The sequence below is a fragment of the Triticum dicoccoides genome, chromosome 7B, assembly GCF_002162155.2.
Source record: "Triticum dicoccoides isolate Atlit2015 ecotype Zavitan chromosome 7B, WEW_v2.0, whole genome shotgun sequence".
Classification (NCBI taxonomy): Eukaryota; Viridiplantae; Streptophyta; class Magnoliopsida; order Poales; family Poaceae; genus Triticum; species Triticum dicoccoides.
Genome location: NC_041393.1, coordinates 102863789 through 102885463, shown reverse-complemented (window position 1 = coordinate 102885463; position 21675 = coordinate 102863789).

Genomic DNA, 21675 nt, shown 5'->3' with positions numbered 1-21675 from the left:
GATGTTATATGCACGAGTAGAACACAAGTGAGTTGTGGGCGATACAAGTCATACTGCTTACCAGCATGTCATACTTTGGTTCGGCGGTATTGTTGGATGAAGCGGCCCAGACTGACATTACGCGTACGCTTACGCGAGACTGGTTCTACCGACGTGCTTTGCACACAGGTGGCTGGCGGGTGTCAGTTTCTCCAACTTTAGTTGAACTGAGTGTGGCTACGCCCGGTCCTTGCGAAGGTTAAAACAGCACTAACTTGACGAACTATCGTTGTGGTTTTGATGCGTAGGTAAGAACGGTTCTTGCTCAGCCCGTAGCAGCCACGTAAAACTTGCAACAACAAAGTAGAGGACGTCTAACTTGTTTTTGCAGGGCATGTTGTGATGTGATATGGTCAAGACGTGATGAGATATAAGTTGTTGTATGAGATGATCATGTTTTGTTGAAGTTATCGGCAACTGGCAGAAGCTCTATGGTTGTCTCTTTGTTGCATAAGATGCAAGTGCCAAATAATTGCTTTACTTTATCGCTATACGATAGCAATAGTTGCAAGAGCAATAGTTGGCGAGACAACCATGTGACGACACATTGATATAGATCAAGATGATGAAGATCATGGTGTCGTGCCAGTGACGATAGAGATCATGACAATACTTTGGAGATGGAGATCAAAGGCGCAAGATGATCATGGCCATATCATGTCACATATTTTGATTGCATATGATGTTTATCTTTTATACATCTTATTTTGCTTAGTTTGACGGTAGCATTTTAAGATGATCTCTCACTAATTATCAAGAAGTGTTCTCCCTAAGTATGCACCGTTGCGAAAGTTCTTCGTGCTGAGACACCACGTGATGATCGGGTGTGATAGGCTCTACGTTCAAATACAACGGGTGCAAAATAGTTGCACACGCGGAATACTCAGGTTAAACTTGATGAGCCTAGCATATAACAGATATGGCCTCGGAACACGGAGACCGAAAGGTCGAGCGTGAATCATATAGTAGATATGATCAACATATTGATGTTCACCGTTGAAACTACTCCATCTCACATGACGATCGGACATGGTGTAGTTGATATGGATCACGTAATCACTTAGAGGATTAGAGGGATGTCTATCTAAGTGGGAGTTCTTAAGTAATATGATTAATTGAACTTAAATTTATCATGAACTTAGTCCTGGTAGTATTTTGCAAATTATGTTGTAGATCAATAGCTCGCGTTGTTGCTTTCATATGTTTATTTTGATATGTTCCTAGAGAAAACTGTGTTGAAAGATGTTAGTAGCAATGATGTGGATTGGATCCGTGATCTGAGGTTTATCCTCATTGCTGCACAGAAGAATTATGTCCTTAATGCACCTCTAGGTGACAGACCTATTGCAGGAGCAGATGCAGACGTTATGAACGTTTGGCTAGCTCAATATGATGACTACTTGATAGTTTAGTGCACCATGCTTAACGGCTTAGAATCGGGACTTCAAAGACGTTTTGAACGTCATGGACCATATGAGATGATCCAGGAATTGAAGTTAATATTTCAAGCAAATACCCGAGTTGAGAGATATGAAGTCTCCAACAAGTTCTATAGCTAAATGATGGAGGAGAATCGCTCAACTAGTGAGCATGTGCTCAGATTGTCTGGGTACTACAATCGCTTGAATCAAGTGGGAGTTAATCTTCCAAGATAAAATAGTGATTGACAGAATTCTCTAGTCACCATCACCAAGTTAGTAGAACTTCGTGATGAACTATAATATGCAAGGGATGACGAAAGTGATTCCCAAGCTCTTCGTGATGTTGAAATCGACGAAGGTAGAAATCAAGAAAGAGCATCAAGTGTTGATGATTGACAAGACCACTAGTTTCAAGAAAAAGGGCAAAGGGAAAGAAAGGGAAGCTTCAAGTAGAATGGCAAACAAGTTGTCACTCCCGTGAAGAAGCCCAAAGCTGGACCAAAGCCTGAAACTGAGTGCTTACACTGCAAAAGAAATGGTCACTGAAAGCGGAAATGCCTTGAATATTTCGTAGATAAGAAGGATGGCAAAGTGAACAAGGGTATATTTGATATACAGGTTATTGATGTATGCCGTACTAGTGTTTATAGTAGCCCCTGAGTATTTGATACTTGTTCGGTTGCTAAGATTAGTAACTCGAAACAGGAGTTACAGAATAAACAGAGACTAGTTGAAGAGGAAGTGACGATGAGTGTTGGAAGTAGTTCCAAGATTGATATGATCATAATCGCACACTCCCTATACTTTCGGGATTAGTGTTAAACCTAAATAAATGTTATTTGGCATTTGCGTTGAGCATGAATATGATTTGATCATGTTTATTGCAATACGGTTATTCATTTAAAGTCAGAGAATAATTGTTGTTCTGTTTACATGAATAAAACCTTCAAATGGTCATACACCCAATGAAAATAGTTTGTTGGATCTCGATCGTAGTGATACACATATTCATAATATTGATGCCAAAAGATGCAAAGTTAATAATGATAGTGCAACTTATTTGTGGCACTGCCGTTTGGGTCATATCGGTGTAAAGCGCATGAAGAAACTCCATAAAGATGGATTTTCAGAATCACTTGGTTATGAATCATTTGATGCTTGCGAACCGTGCCTTTTGTGCAAGATGACTAAAACTCCGTTCTCCGGAATAATGGAACAAGCTACTGACTTATTGGAAATAATACATACCGATGTATGCGATCCAATAAGTGTTGATGCTCGTGGCAAGTATCATTATTTTCTGACCTTCACAAGATGATTTGAGCAGATATGGGTATATCTACTTGATGAAACATAAGTCTGAAATAGTTGAAAGGTTCAAAGAATTTCAGAGTGAAGTGGAAAAATCATCGTAACAAGAAAATAAAGTTTCTGCGATCTGATCACAAAGACGAATATTTAAGTTACGAGTTTGGTCTTTAATTAAAACAAGTGGAATAGTTTCACAGCTCACGCCACCTGGAACACCACAATGGAATGGTGTGTCCGAACGTCGTAATCGTACTTTACTAGATATGGTGCGATCTATGATGTCTCTTATCGGTTTACCACTATCGTTTTGGGGTTATGCATTAGAGACAGCTACATTCACGTTTAATAGGGCACCATCTAAATCCGTTGAGACGACACCGTATGAACTATGGTTTAGCAGTAAACTAAGCTGTCGTTTCTTAAAGTTTGGGGCTGCGATGCTTGTGTGAAAAAGTTTCATCCTGATAAGCTCAAACCCAAATCAGAGAAGTGCGTCTTCATAGAATACCCAAAGGAAACTGTTGGGTACACCTTCTATCACAGATCCGAAGGCAAGATTTTCGTTGCTAAAAATGGATCCTTTCTAGAGAAGGAGTTTCTCTCGAAAGAAGTGAGTGGGAGGAAAGTAGAACTTGATGAGGTAACTGTACCTTCTCCCGAATTGGAAAATAGTTCATCACTGAAATCAGTTCCAGTGATTCCTACACCAATTAGTGAGGAAGCTAATGATGATGATCATGAAACTTCAGATCAAGTTACTACAGAACCTCGTAGGTCTTCCAGATTACGGTCCACACCAGAGTGGTACGGTAATCCTGTTCTGAAAGTCATGTTACTAGACCATGATAAACCTACGAACTATGAGGAAGCGATGATGAGCCCAGATTCCGCAAAGTGGCTGGAGGCCATGAAATCTGAGATAGGATCCATGTATGAGAACAAAGTGTGGACTTTGGTGGACTTGCCCGATGATCGGCAAACCATAAGAAATAAATGGATCTTCAAGAGGAAGACGGACGTTGATAGTAGTGTTACTATCTACAAAGCTCGACTTGTCGCAAAAAGGTTTTTCGACAAGTTCAAGATGTTGAATACAATGAGATTTTCTCACTCGTATCGATGCTTAAGTCTGTCCGAATCATGTTAGCAATTGCCACATTTTATGAAATCTGGCAAATGGATGTCAAAACTGCATTCCTTAATGGATTTATTAAAGAAGAGTTGTATATGATGCAACCAGAAGGTTTTGTCAATCCTAAAGATACTAACAAAGTGTGCAAGCTCCAGCAATCCATCAATGGACCGGTACAAGCATCTCGGAGTTGGAATATACGCTTTGATGAGTTGATCAAAGCATATGGTTTTATACAGACTTTTGGAAAGGCCTGTATTTACAAGAAAGTGAGTGGGAGCACTACAGCATTTCTGATAAGTATATGTGAATGACATATTGTTGATCGGAAATAATGTAGAATTATTCTGCAAGGCATAAAGGAGTGTTTGAAAGGAGTTTTTCAAAGAAAGACCTCGGTGAAGCTGCTTACATATTGAGCATCAAGATCTATTAAGATAGATCAAGACGCTTGATAAGTTTTTCAATAAGTACATACCTTGTCAAGATTTTGAAGTAGTTCAAAATGGAACAGTCAAAGAAAAAGTTCTTACCTGTGTTGCAAAGGTGTGAAGTTGAGTAAGACTCAAATCCCGACCACGGTAGAAAATAGAAAAGAGAATGAAAGTCATTCCCTATGCCTCAGTCATAGGTTCTGTAAAGTATGCTATGATATGTACCAGGCCTATTGTATACCTTGGTCTGAATTTAGCAAGGGAGTACAATAGTGATCTAGGAGTAGATCACTGTACATTGGTCAAGAATATCCTTAGTGAGGACTAAGGAAATATTTCTCGATTATGGAGGTGATAAAAGAGCCCGTCGTAAAGAGTTACATCGGTGCAAGCTTTTACACCGATCCAGATGACTCTAAGTCTCAATCTGGATACATATTGAAAGTGGGAGCAATTAGCTAGAGTAGCTCCGTACAGAGCATTGTAGACATATAATATTTGCAAAATACATCCGGCTCTGAATGTGACAGACCCGTTGACTAAGCTTCTCTCACGAGCAAAACATGATCACACCTTAGTACTCTTTGGGTGTTAATCACATAATCGATGTGAACTAGATTATTGACTCTAGTAAACCCTTTGGGTGTTGGTCACATGACGATGTGAACTATGGGTGTTAATCATATACAGATATGAATATTGGTGTTAAATCACATGGTGATGTGAACTAGATTATTGATCGGATGACATATTATTGACTGGAAATGATATAGAATTTCTGGATAGCATAAAGGGATACTTGAATAAAAGTTTTTCAATGAAAAACCTCGGTGAAGCTGCTTACATATTGGGCATTAAGATCTATAGAGATAGATCAAAACGCTTAATTGGACTTTCACAAAGCACATACCTTGACAAAGTTCTGAAGAAGTTCAAAATGGATCAAGCAAAGAAAGGGTTCTTGCCTGCATTGCAAGGTGTGAAGTTGAGTAAGACTCAATGCCCGACCACTGTAGAAGATAGAGAGAAAATGAAAGATGTTCCCTATGTTTCAGCCATAGGCTCTATCATGTATGCAATGCTGTGTACCAGACCTGATGTGTGCCTTGCTATAAGTTTAGCAGGGAGGTACCAAAGTAATCCAGGAGTGGATCACTGGACAGCGGTCAAGAACATCCTGAAGTGCCTGAAAAGGACTAAGGATATGTTTCTCGTATATGGAGGTGACAAAGAGCTCATCGTAAATGGTTACGTTAATGCAAGCTTTGACACTGATCCGGACGATTCTAAATCGCAAACCGGATACGTGTTTACATTAAACGGTGGAGCTGTCAGTTGGTGCAGTTCAAAACAAAGCGTCGTGGCGGGATCTACGTGTGAAGCGGAATACATAGCTGCTTCGGAAGCAGCTAATGAAGGAGTCTAGATGAAGGAGTTCATATCCAATCTAGGTGTCATACCTAGTGCATCGGGTCCAATGAAAATCTTTTGTGACAATACTGGAGCAATTGCCTTAGCGAAGGAATCCAGATTTCACAAGAGAACCAAGCACATCAAGAGATGCTTCAATTCCATCCGGGATCTAGTCCAGGTGGGAGACATAGAGATTTGCAAGATACATACGGATCTGAATGTTGCAGACCCGTTGACTAAGCCTCTTCCACGAGCAAAACATGATCAGCACCAAGACTCCATGGGTGTTAGAATCATTACTGTGTAATCTAGATTATTGACTCTAGTGCAAGTGGGAGACTGAAGGAAATATGCCCTAGAGGCAATAATAAAGTTATTATTTATTTCCTTATATCATGATAAATTTTTATTATTCATGCTAGAATTGTATTAACCGGAAACATAATACATGTGTGAATATATAGACAAACAGAGTGTCACTAGTATGCCTCTACTTGACTAGCTTGTTAATCAAAGATGGTTATGTTTCCTAACCATGGACAAAGAGTTGTTATTTGATTAACGGGATCACATCATTAATTGAATGATCTGATTGACATGACCCATTCCGTTAGCTTAGCACCCGATCGTTTAGTATGTTGCTATTGCTTTCTTCATGACTTATACATGTTCCTATGACTATGAGATTATGCAACTCCCATTTACTGGAGGAACACTTTGTGTGCTACCAAACGTCACAACATAACTGGGTGATTATAAAGGTGCTCTACAGGTGTCTCCAAAGGTACTTGTTGGGTTGGCGTATTTCGAGATTAGGATTTGTCACTCCGAATGTCGGAGAGGTATCTCTGGGCCCTCTCGGTAATGCACATCACTTAAGCCTTGCAAGCGTTGCAACTAATGAGTTAGTTGCGAGATGATGTATTACGGAACGAGTAAAGAGACTTGCCGGTAATGAGATTGAACTAGGTATTGGATACCAACGATCGAATCTCGGGCAAGTAACATACCGATGACAAAGGGAACAACGTATGTTGTTATGCGGTCTGACCGATAAAGATCTTCGTAGAATATGTCAGAACCAATATGGGCATCCAGGTCCCGCTATTGGTTATTGACCGGAGACGTGTATCGGTCATGACTACATTGTTCTCGAACCGTAGGGTCCGCACGCTTAAAGTTACGATGACAGTTTCTTTATGAGTTTATGTATTTTGATGTACCGAAGGTTGTTCGGAGTCCCGGATGTGATCACGGACATGACGAGGAGTCTCGAAATGGTCGAGACATAAAGATCGATATATTGGAAGCCTATATTTGGACATCGGAATCGTTCCGGGTGAAATCAGCATTTTACCGGAGTACCAGGGGGTTATCGGAACCCCCCGGGGTGTTATTGGGCCTACATGGGCCTTGAGGGAGAAGAGAGAAGGAGGCAGGAGGTGGCCGCGCGCCCCTCCCCTTCGTAGTCCGAATAGGACAAGGGAAGGGGGGCGGCGCCCCCCTTTCCTTCCCCTCTTCCTCCTCTTTCCCCTCTTCTCCTTCTCCAACTAGGAAAGAAAGGGAGTCCTACTCCGAGTGGGAGTAGGACTCCCCCCTGGCGCGCCCCTCCTTGGCCGGCCGCCCCCTCCCCTTGGCTCCTTTATATACAGGGGCAGGGGGCACCCTAGGACACACAAGTTGATCTTCGTGATCGTTCCTTAGCCGTGTGCGGTGCCCCCCTCCACGATATTACACCTCGGTCATATTGTAGCGGTGCTTAGGTGAAGCCTTGCGACGGTTGAACATCAAGATCGTCACCACGCCGTCGTGCTGACAGAACTCCTCCCCGAAGCTTTGCTGGATCGGAGCCTGGGGTGCGTCATCGAGCTGTACGTGTGTCAAGAACTCGAAGGTGTCGGAGTAACGGTGCTTGGATCGGTTGGACCGGGAAGACGTACGACTACTTCCTCTATGTTGCGTCAACGCTTCCGCTTCGGTCTACGAGGGTACGTAGACAACACTCTCCCCTCTCGTTGCTATGCATCACCATGATCTTGCGTGTGCGTAGGATTTTTTTTGAAATTACTACGTTCCCCAACAAGAATTGTATTAACCGGAAACATAATACATGTGTGAATACATAGACAAACATAGTGTCACTAGTATGCCTCTACTTGACTAGCTCGTTGAATCAAAGATGGTTGAGTTTCCTAGCCATAGACATGAGTTGTCATTTGATTAACGGGATCACATCATTAGGAGAATGATGTGATTGACTTGACCCATTCCGTTATCTTAGCATTTGATCGTTTAGTATGTTGCTATTGCTTTCTTCATGACTTATACATGTTCCTGTAACTATGAGATTATGCAACTCCCGTTTATCGGAGGAACACTTTGGGTACTACCAAATGTCACAACGTAACTGGGTGATTATAAAGGAGTACTATAGGTGTCTCCAAAGGTACATGTTGGGTTGGCGTATTTCGAGATTAGGTTTTGTCACTCCGATTGTCGGAGAGGTATCTTTGGGCCCTCTCGGTAATGCACATCACTATAAGCCTTGCAAGCAATGTAGCTAATGAGTTAGTTACAGAATGATGCATTACATAACGAGTAAAGAGACTTGCCGGTAGCGAGATTGAACTAGGTATTGGATACCGACGATCGAATCTCGGGCAAGTAACATACCGATGACAAAGGGAACAACGTATGTTGTTATGCAGTTTGACCGATAAAGATCTTCGTAGAATATGTGGGAGCCAATATGAGCATCCAGGTTCCGCTATTGGTTATTGACCGAGAATAGTTCTAGGTCATGTCTACATTGTTCTCGAACCCGTAGGGTCCGCACGCTTAAGGTTTCGATGACAGTTATATTATGAGTTTATGAGTTTTGATGTACCGAAGGAGTTCGGAGTCCTGGATGAGATCGGGGACATGAAGAGGAGTCTCGAAATAGTCGAGACGTAAAGATCGATATATTGGACGACTATATTCGGAGTTCGGAAAGGTTCCGAGTGATTCGGGTATTTTTTGGAGTATCGGAGAGTTACGGGAATTCGCCGGGGAGTATATGGGCCTTATTGGGCCATACGGGAATAGAGGAGAGAGGCCGAAAGGAAGGAGGCGCGTAGCCCCCCTCTGGTCCGAATTGGACAAGGGGTGCGTGAAGGAAATATGCCCTAGAGGCAATAATAAAGTTATTATTTATTTCCTTATATCATGATAAATGTTTATTATTCATGCTAGAATTGTATTAACCGGAAACATAATACATGTGTGAATATATAGACAAACAGAGTGTCACTAGTATGCCTCTACTTGACTAGCTTGTTAATCAAAGATGGTTATGTTTCCTAACCATGGACAAAGAGTTGTTATTTGATTAACTGGATCACATCATTAGGAGAATGATGTGATTGACATGACCCATTCAGTTAGCTTAGCACTTGATCGTTTAGTATGTTGTTATTGCTTTTTTCATGACTTATACAAAGTTCCTGCAACTATGAGATTGCGCAACTCCCGGTTTCCGGAGGAACACTTTGTGTGCTACCAAACGTCACAACGTAACTGGGTGATTATAAAGGTGCTCTACAGGTGTCTCCAAAGGTACATGTTGAGTTGGCATAATTCGAGATTAGGTTTTGTCACTCCGATTGTCGGAGAGGTATCTCTGGGCCTTCTCGGTAATACTCATCACCTAAGCCTTGCAAGCATTGTGACTAATGAGTTAGTTATGAGATGATGTATTACGGAACGAGTAAAGAGACTTGTCGGGAACGAGATTGAACTAGGTATTGGATACTGACGATTGAATCTCGGGCAAGTAACATACTGATGACAAAGGGAACAACGTATGTTGTTATGCGGTTTGACCGATAAAGATCTTCGTAGAATATGTAGGAACCAATATGAACATCCAAGTTCCACTATTGGTTATTGACCGAGAAAAGTTCTAGGTCATGTCTACATAGTTCTCGAACCCGTAGGGTCCGCACGCTTAACGTTACGATGACAGTTTTATTACGAGTTTATAAGTTTTTGATGTACCGAAGGTTGTTCGGAGTCCCGGATGTGATCACGGACATGACGAGGAGTCTCAAAATGGTCGAGACATAAAGATTGATATATTGGACGACTATATTCGGACACCGGAAGAGTTCCGGGTGATTTCGGAGAAAACCGGAGTGCCGGAGGGGTTACCGGAACCCCCCGAGGAAGTATTGGGCCTTAGTGGCCTGAGGGGAGAGAGAGGGCAGCAGCCCAAGAGGTGGCGCGCCCCCTCCCATAGGGAGTCCGAATTGGACTAGGGGAGGGGGGCGCGGCCCCTCTTTCCCTCTCCCTCTCCCTCTCTTTCCTTCCCCCTTCCTCCTTCCTAGTTGGACTAGGAAAGGGGAGTCCTACTCCCACTAGGAGGAGGACTCCCCCCTCCTTGGCGCGCCCCAAGGGCCGGCCGGCCTCCCCCCTTGCTCCTTTATATACGGGGGCAGGGGGGCACCCCAAAGACACACAAGTTGATCTACAGATCGTTCCTTAGCCGTGTGCGGTGCCCCCCTCCACCATAATCCACCTCAGTCATATCGTCGTGGAGTTTAGGCGAAGCCCTGCGCCGATAGAACATCATCATCGTCAACACGCCGTCGTGCTGATGGAACTCATCCCCGACGCTCCGCTGGATTGGAGTCCGGGGGACGTCATCGAGCTGGACGTGTGCTAAACACGGAGGTGCCGTACGTTCGGTGCTTGGATCGGTCGAGTCGTGAAGACGTACGACTACATCAACCGCGTTGTCATAATGCTTCCGCTTAACGGTCTACGAGGGTACGTAGACAACACTCTTCCCTCTCGTTGCTATACCATCACCATGATCTTGCGTGTGCGTAGGAAATTTTTTGAAATTACTACGTTCCCCAACAGTGGCATCCGAGCCTAGGTTTTATGCGTTGATGTTATATGCACGAGTAGAACACAAGTGAGTTGTGGGCGATACAAGTCATACTGCTTACCAGCATGTCATACTTTGGTTCAGCGGTATTGTGAGATGAAGCGGCCCGGACCGACATTACGCGTACGCTTACACATGACTGGTTTCACCGTTACGAGCACTCGTGCTTAAAGGTGACTGGCGGGTGTCTGTCTCTCTCACTTTAGCTGAATCGAGTGTGGCTACGCCCGGTCCTTGCGAAGGTTAAAACAGCACCAACTTGACGAACTATCGTTGTGGTTTTGATGCGTAGGTAAGAACGGTTCTTGCTAAGCCCGTAGCAGCCACGTAAAATTTGCAACAACAAAGTAGAGGACGTCTAACTTGTTTTTGCAGGGCATGTTGTGATGTGATATGGCCAAGACGTGATGCTATATTTTATTGTATGAGATGATCATGTTTTGTAACCGAAGTTATCGGCAACTGGCAGGAGCCATATGGTTGTCGCTTTATTGTATGAAATGCAAACGCCCTGTAATTGCTTTACTTTATCACTAAGCGGTAGCGATAGTCGTAGAAGCAATAGATGGCGTAAAAGACAACGCTGCTACGATGGAGATCAAGGTGTCGCGCCGATGACGATGGTGATCACGACGGTGCTTCGGAGATGGAGATCACAAGCACAAGATGATGATGGCCATATCATATCACTTATATTGATTGCATGTGATGTTTATCCTTTATGCATCTTATCTTGCTTTGATTGACGGTAGCATTTTAAGATGATCTCTCACTAAAATTATCAAGAAGTGTTCTCCCTGAGTATGCACCGTTGCCAAAGTTCGTCGTGCCCAGACACCACGTGATGATCGGGTGTGATAAGCTCTACGTCCATCTACAACGAGTGCAAGCCAGTTTTGCACACGCGGAATACTCAGGTTAAACTTGACGAGCCTAGCATATGCAGATATGGCCTCGGAACACGGAGACCGAAAGGTCGAGCGTGAATCATATAGTAGATATGATCAACATAGTGATGTTCACCATTGAAAGCTACTCCATTTCACGTGATGATTGGTTATGGTTTAGTTGATTTGGATCACGTGATCACTTAGAGGATTAGAGGTATGTCTTTCTAAGTGGGAGTTCTTAAGTAATATGATTAATTGAACTTAAATTTATCATGAACTTAGTCCTGGTAGTATTTTGCAAATTATGTTGTAGATCAATAGCTTGCGTTGTTGCTTTCATATGTTTATTTTGATATGTTCCTAGAGAAAATTGTGTTGAAAAATGTTAGTAGCAATGATGAGGATTGGATCCGTGATCTGAGGTTTATCCTCATTGCTGCGCAGAAGAATTATGTCCTTGATGCACCGCTAGGTGACAGACCTATTGCAGGAGCAGATGCAAACGTTATGAACGTTTGGCTAAGCTCAATATGATGACTACTTGATAGTTTAGTGCACCATGCTTAACGGCTTAGAATCGGGACTTCAAAGACGTTTTGAACGTCATGGACCATATGAGATGTTCCAGGAGTTGAAGTTAATATTTCAAGCAAATACCCGAGTTGAGAGATATGAAGTCTCCAACAAGTTTTATAGCTAAAAGATGGAGGAGAATCGTTCAACTAGTGAGCATGTGCTCAGATTGTCTGGGTACTACAATCACTTGAATCAAGTGGGAGTTAATCTTCCAGATAAAATAGTGATTGACAGAATTCTCTAGTCACCATCACCAAGTTAGTAGAACTTCGTGATGAACTATAATATGCAAGGGATAACGGAAACGATACCCAAGCTCTTCGTGATGCTAAAATCGATGAAGGTAGAAATCAAGAAAAACATCAAGTGTTGATGGTAGACAAGACCACTAGTTTCAAGAAAAGGGGCAAAGGGAAGAAGGGGAACTTCAAGAAGAACAGCAAGCGAGTTGCTGCTCAAGTGAAGAAGCCCAAGTCTGGTCCTAAGCCTGAGACTAAGTGCTTCTACTGCAAAGGGATTGGTCACTAGAAGCGGAACTACCCCAAGTGATTGGCGGATAAGAAGGATGGCAAAGTGAACATAAGTATATTTCATATACATGTTATTGATGTGTACTTTACTAGTGTTTATAGCAACCCCTCGGTATTTGATACTGGTTCAGTTGCTAAGAGTAGTAACTCGAAACGGGAGTTGCAGAATGAACAGAGACTAGTTAAGGGTGAAGTGATGATGTGTGTTGGAAATGGTTCCAAGATTGATATGATCATGATCGCACACTCCCTATACCTTCAGGATTAGTGTTGAACCTAAATAAGTGTTATTTGGTGTTTGCGTTGAGCATGAATATGATTTGATCATGTTTATTGCAATACAGATATTCATTAAAAGTCGGAGAATAATTGTTGTTCTGTTTACATGAATAAAACCTTCGATGGTCATACACCCAATGAAACAAGTTCGTTGGATCTCGATTGTAGTGATACACATATTCATAATATTGAAACCAAAAGATGCAAAGTTAATAATGATAGTGCAACTTATTTGTGGCACTGCCGTTTAAGTCATATTGGTGTAAAGCGCATGAAGAAACTCCATGCTGATGGGATTTTGGAATCACTTGATTATGAATCACTTGATGCTTGCGAACCATGTCTCTTGGGCAAGATGACTAAGACGCTGTTCTCCGGAACAATGGAGCAAGCAACAGATTTGTTGGAAATCATACATACTGATGTATGTGGTCCGATGAATATTAAGGCTCGCGACAAGTATCATTATTTTCTGACCTTCACAGATGATTTGAGCAGATATGGGTATATCTACTTGATGAAACATAAGTCTGAAACATTTGAAAAGTTCAAAGAATTTCAGAGTGAAGTGGAAAATCACCGTGACAAGAAAATAAGGTTTCTACGATCTGATCGCAGAGACAAATATTTGAGTTATGAGTTTGGTCTTTAGTTAAAACAACGTGAAATAGTTTCACAAATTCGTGCCACCTGGAACACCACAGCATAATGGTGTGTCTGAACGTCATAACCGTACTTTATTGGATATAGTACAATCTATGATGTTTCTTACCGATTTACCACTATCATTTTGGGGTCATGCATTAAAGACAGCTGCATTCACGTTAAAAAGGGCACCATCTAAATCCGTTGAGACGTCACAATCTGAACTGTGGTTTGGCAAGAAACCAAAGTTGTCATTTCTTAAAGTTTGGGGTTGTGATGCTTATATGAAAAAGTTTCATCCTGATAAGCTAAAACCCAAATCAGAGAAATATGTCTTCATAGGATACCCAAAGGAGACTGTTGGGTACACCTTCTATCACAGATCCGAAGGAAAGACATTCGTTGCTAAGAATGGATCCTTTCTAGAGAAGGAGTTTCTCTCGAAAGAAGAGAGTGGGAGGAAAGTTGAAACTTGATAAGGTAATTGTACCTTCTCCCTTATTGGAAAGTAGTTCATCACAGAAATCTGTTCCTGTGACTAATACACCAATTAGTGAGGAAGCTAATGATGATGATCATGTAACTTCAGATCAAGTTACTACCGAATCTCGTAGGTAAACCAGAGTGAGATCCGCACCAGAGTGGTACGGTAATCCTGTTCTAGAAGTCATGTTACTAGACCATGACGAGCTTGCGAACTATGAGGAAGTGATGATGAGCCCAGATTCCGCGAAATGGTTTGAGGCCATGAAATCTGAGATAGGATCCATATATGAGAACAAAGTATGGACTTTAGTGGACTTGCTCGGTGATCGGCAAGCCATTAAGAATAAATGGATCTTCAAGAGGAAGACGGACGCTGATAGTAGTGTTACTATCTACAAAGCTAGAATTGTCGCAAAAAGGTTTTCGACAAGTTCAAGGTGTTGACTACGATGAGAGTTTCTCACTCGTATCTATGCTTAAGTCTGTCCGAATCATGTTAGCAATTGCCGCATCTTATGAAATCTGGCAAATGGATAAACAAAATTGCATTCCTTAATGGATTTATTAAAGAAGAGTTGTATATGATGCAACCAGAAGGTTTTGTCAATCATAAAGGTGCTAACAAAATATGCAAGCTCCAGCGATCCATCTATGGACTGGTGCAAGCATCTCGGAGTTGGAATATACGCTTTGATAAGTTGATCAAAGCATATAGTTTTATACAGACTTGCGGTGAAGCCTGTATTTACAAGAAAGTGAGTGGGAGCACTACAGCATTTCTGATAAGTATATGTGAATGACATATTGTTGATCGAAAATAATGTAGAATTATTCTGCAAGGCATAAAGGAGTGTTTGAAAGGAGTTTTTTAAAGAAAGACTTCAGTGAAGCTGCTTACATATTGAGCATCAAGATCTATAGAGATAGATCAAGACGCTTGATAAGTTTTTTCAATGAGTACATACCTTGACAAGATTTTGAAGTAGTTCAAAATGGAATAGTGAAAGAAAGAGTTCTTGCCTGTGTCATAAGGTGTGAAATTGAGTAAGACTCAAAACCCGACCACGGCAGAAGATAGAAAGAGAATGAAAGTCATTCCCTATGCCTTGGCCATAGGTTCTATAAAGTATGCCATGCTATGTACCAAATCTATTGTATACCCTACACTGAGTTTGGCAAGGGAATACAATAGTGATCTAGGAGTAGATCACTGGACAGTGGTCAAAATTATCCTTAGTGGAATAAGGATATGTTTCTCGATTATGGAAGTGACAAAAGGTTCGTCGTAAAGGGTTACGTCGATGCAAGTTTTGACACCGATCTGAATGACTCTAAGTCTCGATCTAGATACATATTGAAAGTGGGAGCAATTAGCTAGAGTAGCTCTGTGCAAAGCATTGTAGACATAGAAAATTGCAAAATACATAACGGATCTGAATATGAAAGACCCGTTGACTAAGATTCTCTCACAGGCAAAACATGATCACACCTTAGTACTCTTTGGGTGTTAATCACATAGCGATGTGAACTAGATTACTGAATCTAGTAAACCCTTTGGGTGTTCGTCACATGGCGATGTGAACTATGGGTGTTAATCACATGATGATGTGAACTATCGATGTTAATCACATGGTGATGTGATCTAGATTATTGACTCTAGTGCAAGTGGGAGACTGAAGGAAATATGCCCTAGAGGCAATAATAAAGTTATTATTTATTTCCTTATATCATGATAAATGTTTATTATTCATGCTAGAATTGTATTAATCGGAAACATAATACATGTGTGAATATATAGACAAACAGAGTGTCACTAGTATGCCTCTAGTTGACTAGCTTGTTAATCAAAGATGGTTATGTTTCCTAACCATGGACAAAGAGTTGTTATTTGATTAACGGGATCACATCATTAGGAGAATGATGTGATTGACATGACCCATTCAGTTAGCTTAGCACTTGATCGTTTAGTATGTTGTTATTGCTTTCTTCATGACTTATACAAAGTTCCTGCAACTATGAGATTGTGCAACTCCCGTTTACCGGAGGAACACTTTGTGTGCTACCAAACGTCACAACGTAACTGGGTGATTATAAAGGTGCTCTACAGGTGTCTCCAAAGGTACATGTTGAGTTGGCATAATTCGAGATTAGGTTTTGTCACTCCGATTGTCGGAGAGGTATCTCTGGGCCTTCTCGGTAATACTCATCACCTAAGCCTTGCAAGCATTGTGACTAATGAGTTAGTTATGAGATGATGTATTACGGAATGAGTAAAGAGACTTGCCGGGAACGAGATTGAACTAGGTATTGGATACCGACGATTGAATCTCGGGCAAGTAACATACTGATGACAAAGGGAACAACGTATGTTGTTATGCGGTTTGACCGATAAAGATCTTCGTAGAATATGTAGGAACCAATATGAACATCCAAGTTCCACTATTGGTTATTGACCGAGAATAGTTCTAGGTCATGTCTACATAGTTCTTGAACCCGTAGGGTCCGCACGCTTAACGTTACGATGACAATTTTATTATGAGTTTATAAGTTTTTGATGTACCGAAGGTTGTTCGGAGTCCCGGATTTGATCACGGACATGACGAGGAGTCTCGAAATGGTCGATACATAAAGATTGATATATTGGACAACTATATTCGGACACCGGAAGAGTTTCGGGTGATTTCGGAGAAAACTGGAGTGCCGGAGGGGTTACCGGAACCCCCCGAGGAAGTATTGGGCCTTAGTCGGCCTGAGGGGAGAGAGAGGGCAGCAGCCCAAGAGGTGGCGCGCCCCCTCCCATAGGGAGTCCGAATTGGACTAGGGGAGGGGGGCATGGCCCCTCTTTCCCTCTCCCTCTCCCTCTCTTTCCTTCCCCCTTCCTCCTTCCTAGTTGGACTAGGAAAGGGGAGTCCTACTTCCACTAGGAGGAGGACTCCCCCCTCCTTGGCGCGCCCCAAGGGCCGGCCGGCCTCCTCCCTTGCTCCTTTATATACGGGGTAGGGGGCACCCCAAAGACACACAAGTTGATCTACGGATCGTTCCTTAGCCGTGTGCGGTGCCCCCCTCCACCATAATCCACCTCGGTCATATCGTCGCGGAGTTTAGGCGAAGCCCTGCGCCGGTAGAACATCATCATCGTCAACACGCCGTCGTGCTAACGGAACTCATCCCCGACGCTCCGCTGGATTGGAGTCCGGGGGACGTCATCGAGCTGGACGTGTGCTGAACACGGCGGTGCCGTACGTTCGGTGCTTGGATCGGTCGAGTCGTGAAGACGTACGACTACATCAACCGCGTTGTCATAATGCTTCCGCTTAACGGTCTACGAGGGTACGTAGACAACACTCTTCCCTCTCGTTGCTATACCATCACCATGATCTTGCGTGTGCATAGGAAATTTTTTGAAATTACTACATTCCCCAACAGTGCGGCCCCCTTTTCCTTCCTCCTCTCCCCCTCTTTCCCCCTTCTCCTACTCCAACAAGGAAGGAGGGAGTCCTACTCCCGGTGGGAGTAGGGCTCCCCTTGGCGCGCACCTCCTAGGCCGTCCACCCCCTTCCCCCTTGCTCCTTTATATACGGGGGCAAGGGGCACCTCTAGGCACAACAACAATTGATCCCTTGGATCTCTTAGCCGTGTGCGGTGCCCCCCTCCACCATAATCCACCTCTATAATATCGTAGCGGTGCTTAGGCGAAGCCCTGCGTCGGTAGTACATCAAGATCGTCACCACGCCGTCGTGCTGACGGAACTCTCCCTCGACACTCGGCTGGATCGGAGTTCGAGGGACGTCATCGAGTTGCACGTGTGCTAGAACTCGAAGGTGCCGTAGTTTCAGTGCTTGATCGGTCGGGCCGTGAAGACGTACGACTACATCAACCGCGTTGTCATAACGCTTCCGCTTTCGGTCTACGACGGTACGTGGACAACACTCTCCCCTCTCGTTGCTATGCATCACCATGATCTTGCGTGTGCGTAGGAAATTTTTTGAAATTACTATGTTCCACAACACCCACATGGTCACAAGGACACGAGCAAGGTCATGCTGATTTGTGGACTCAAAGAGCCAGAAGAGCCATAGCCGGGCATCCTCATTTTGGTTCGATATCACATGCTCAAGTAACTCCTCGTCTCCCAGCGCCCACACGCACCTGGCCATTGTGCAGTTCAAAAGTGAATGCCTCCATGTGTCCTCTGCTGCATTACAAAGAGAGTAGACCGGTGTGTCTGTCATTCTCCTGTGGTGTCGGACCGTACCCGTGGGAAGAGAAGTGTGAGCGAGACTCCACACGAAGACACGAATTTTGGATGGCACTTTAACCTTCCATAGCTGTGTCCATGAGCTCTTGTCAGCTGCAAAATTTGAGTGTCCCGAGCAGTGCTCTAGCCAGTCTTCCCGTTGAGACTTAATGGCCGTAATCATACGGTATGCAGATCTAACTGAAAAGACACCACGCCGGTCATAGTGCCACGCCCAGAAATCATCTTGCACATGGTTACTGATTGGTATATTGATGATCACCTCAACATCCGGTGCTATAAAATTGTCCGTCAGTGTTTGCCTATCCCAAGAGCGAGTCGCTGGATTAGTAAGCTCCGCCACCAAAGATGGTGGGTTATCATTCAGAGCGCAGATCGGTCGGAGCTTGAAGCTCCTTGGTATCCAGTTGTCAGTCCAAATCTGGGTCGATGCGCCATCTCCTAGTCTTCTGATCAACCCTAAGGACAGCACATCTCTTCCCTCCAGAATCGATCGCCATACCTGAGACGGGGACGAGCCCAGGGTACCGTCGAGGATAGTTGCACCAGGGTAGTAGCGTGCTCACAAGATTCTTGCGCTCAGAGTCTCCGGTTCCTGTAGCAACCGCCAGGCTTGGCGGGCAAGTAATGCCAGGTTGAACAACTCAATGTCTCGAAAACCTAAGCCTCCCATGTACTTCGGCTTAGTCATTGTGCTCCATGACACCCATGCGGTCTTCCTTTCTCCATTTTTACTTCCCCACCAGAATTTTCGTATGATGCCATTAATATGCTCACATAAACCCCGTGGTAACTTGAAGCATGCCATCGAATATGTAGGAATGGATTGGGCCACGGATTTAATAAGCACTTCTTTACCTCCCGCTGATAAGCACTTTTCCATCCACCCTTGAACTCGCTTCCAAATTCTGTCCTTGAGATAACGAAAGGATCCCTCCTTGGCTCTACCCACATCCGAGGGTAAGCCTAGATATTTCTCCGATAAAGATTCATTAAAAACATTCATAGTTTGCTTGATCGACTCTTTTGTCGCCCCAGGCACTCCTTTACTGAAGAAGATGGAAGACTTCTCCTGATTTATCCTCTGGCCAGAAGCATTGCAGTAAGTTGTTAGTATATCTCTAACTCTTGTAGCACTTTCATCGGAGGCCTCAAAAAATAGCAAGCTATCATCGGCAAAAAGCAAGTGATTAATTGTAGGTGCATCTGGAGCAACCTCTATCCCGCGCACTGCCCCTTGCGCCTTCAATAAACAGGAAAGACCCTCGGCTGCTAGCAGGAATAAGTAAGATGATATGGGGTCCCCTTGCCGCAAGCCCCGTGAAGGCCTGAAAACATACAAGCTCCCTCCATTAAAAAGAACAGAGAAAGAAACCAAAGACACGCACCTCATCACAGTGGCAATAAACCTAGGACTGAAACCCATCTTGGTCATTACTGCATCGAGGTATGACCACTCCAGACGATCATAAGCCTTCATCATGTCCAATTTCAGTGCACAATACCTGTTTCCCTTCACCCTCCTAGTTTTCATGTAATGCAAGCACTCATAGGCTGTTATGAAGTTGTCAGTTATAAGGCGGCCAGGAATGAAAGCCGACTGCTCTTCAGATATGATATCGGGGAGAATAGATTTCAGCCGGTTTGCTAAGACCTTTGAGGCGATCTTGTAGATCACATTGCAAAGGCTTATCGACCGAAATTGTCCTAAAACTTTTGGACTCGCTATCTTGGGAATCAATACAATGAACGTGTTGTTGATCTCCTCCGGTGAATCTAATCCGTCGAGCACACGAATGATCATTCTCGTCACCTCATCCCCACAAAGTTCCCAATGCTTCTGAAAGAAGTGGGTGGGAAAACCGTCTGGACCCGGTGCTTTGGTCGGAAACATTTGGAAGAGGGCTTCCTTTACTTCCTCTTTGCTGTAAATGTCATTTAACTTTGAGTTCATTATGCCATCGACCCTCACCGGTATGTGTGACATCACCTCCTCCATACCAATAGTACCCTCTGATGTGTATAGGTTTTTGTAAAAATCCGTTGCCATGTTGGCTAGCTCGTCCCTGTCTGTGCAAACAGAGCTGTCTTCCCGGTTCAGATGTGTTATACTGTTTTTAGATCTTCGAGCGCTTGCTTTCCGTTGAAAGAATGTTGTGTTTTGATCTCCCTCAGAAAGCCATGTGATACGAGATCGTTGCCTCGCCATTATCTCCTCCCTATAGGATAATTCTATCATTCGATCTTCAATCACTTTCTCTTCGGGGCTGGGACCCGTGCGTGTTGGTTCCTCTCGCAGCAAAGCTAACCGGCGACGGAGAGAGCACAACTCCATACGTACAGAGCCAAACGTATGCCACCCCCATCGTGTCATGGCCGAAGACACGGACTGCAACTTGTTTGCAAGCTCAGCCACTGAACTTGCAGGACCGTCATCCCTCCATGCATCTTCCACAGCTCCCGCAAAGCGGCTGTCTAACTCCCACGCACACTCGTATCAGAATGGCTTATTTATGTTTGACCTCCTGTTTCCAATCTCAAGATCATTAAGCAGTAGTATGGGGCTGTGATCACTCTTCGCTGCTGTCAGGTGCTCGACACTAGCAAATGGGAACAAGTTTGACCAGCTGGGCGTTGCCAACGCTCTATCCAGCCTTACCCTGCAGTACTCGCCACCTGCCACCCGTTTTTCAAACGTCCAACCCCTTGTAACCCAAGTCCGATAAGCCACAAGCATCCACAGCCTCCCGAAACCTAGCAATCTGCGAACTGTCCCGGGTATTGGGACCCATCTGCTCTTCTTGTCTCAAGACCTCGTTAAAGTCACCAATGCAAACCCATGGCAGGGTGCTCTCTCCCCGCAGTCTCCTCATCATGTCCCAGGTTTTATATCTCAGGCTCCTATTTGCCTCCCCATAGAAACACGTCAATCGCCATTGCTCGGCGCCTGGTTCAGAAACCCATGAATCAATGTGATACTGAGAAAAAAAAATATTGCAAGATTAACAGTTGACTTCCAGAAAATACATAGGCCTCCACTCCTTCCACTACTTGCTACTGCAAAACTATTATCAAACCCTAAAGAACCAGCCAAACCCTCCACTCAGTTCTTTGCTATCTGTGTCTCCACATTACAAAGTACCGACGGTGCACTAGCCTCCACGAGATCGCGGAGCTCACGTACTGTCGCGGGATCGCCAATCCCACGGCAGTTCCAACATAGGGTTCTCATCTTGACCTGCGGCCCTCCTCAGGGGAGGCCACTTCACTATCTTGCTCCGACCTTTCTCCTTGTTCTCCCTCTTGACGACGCTTTTTGATGATACA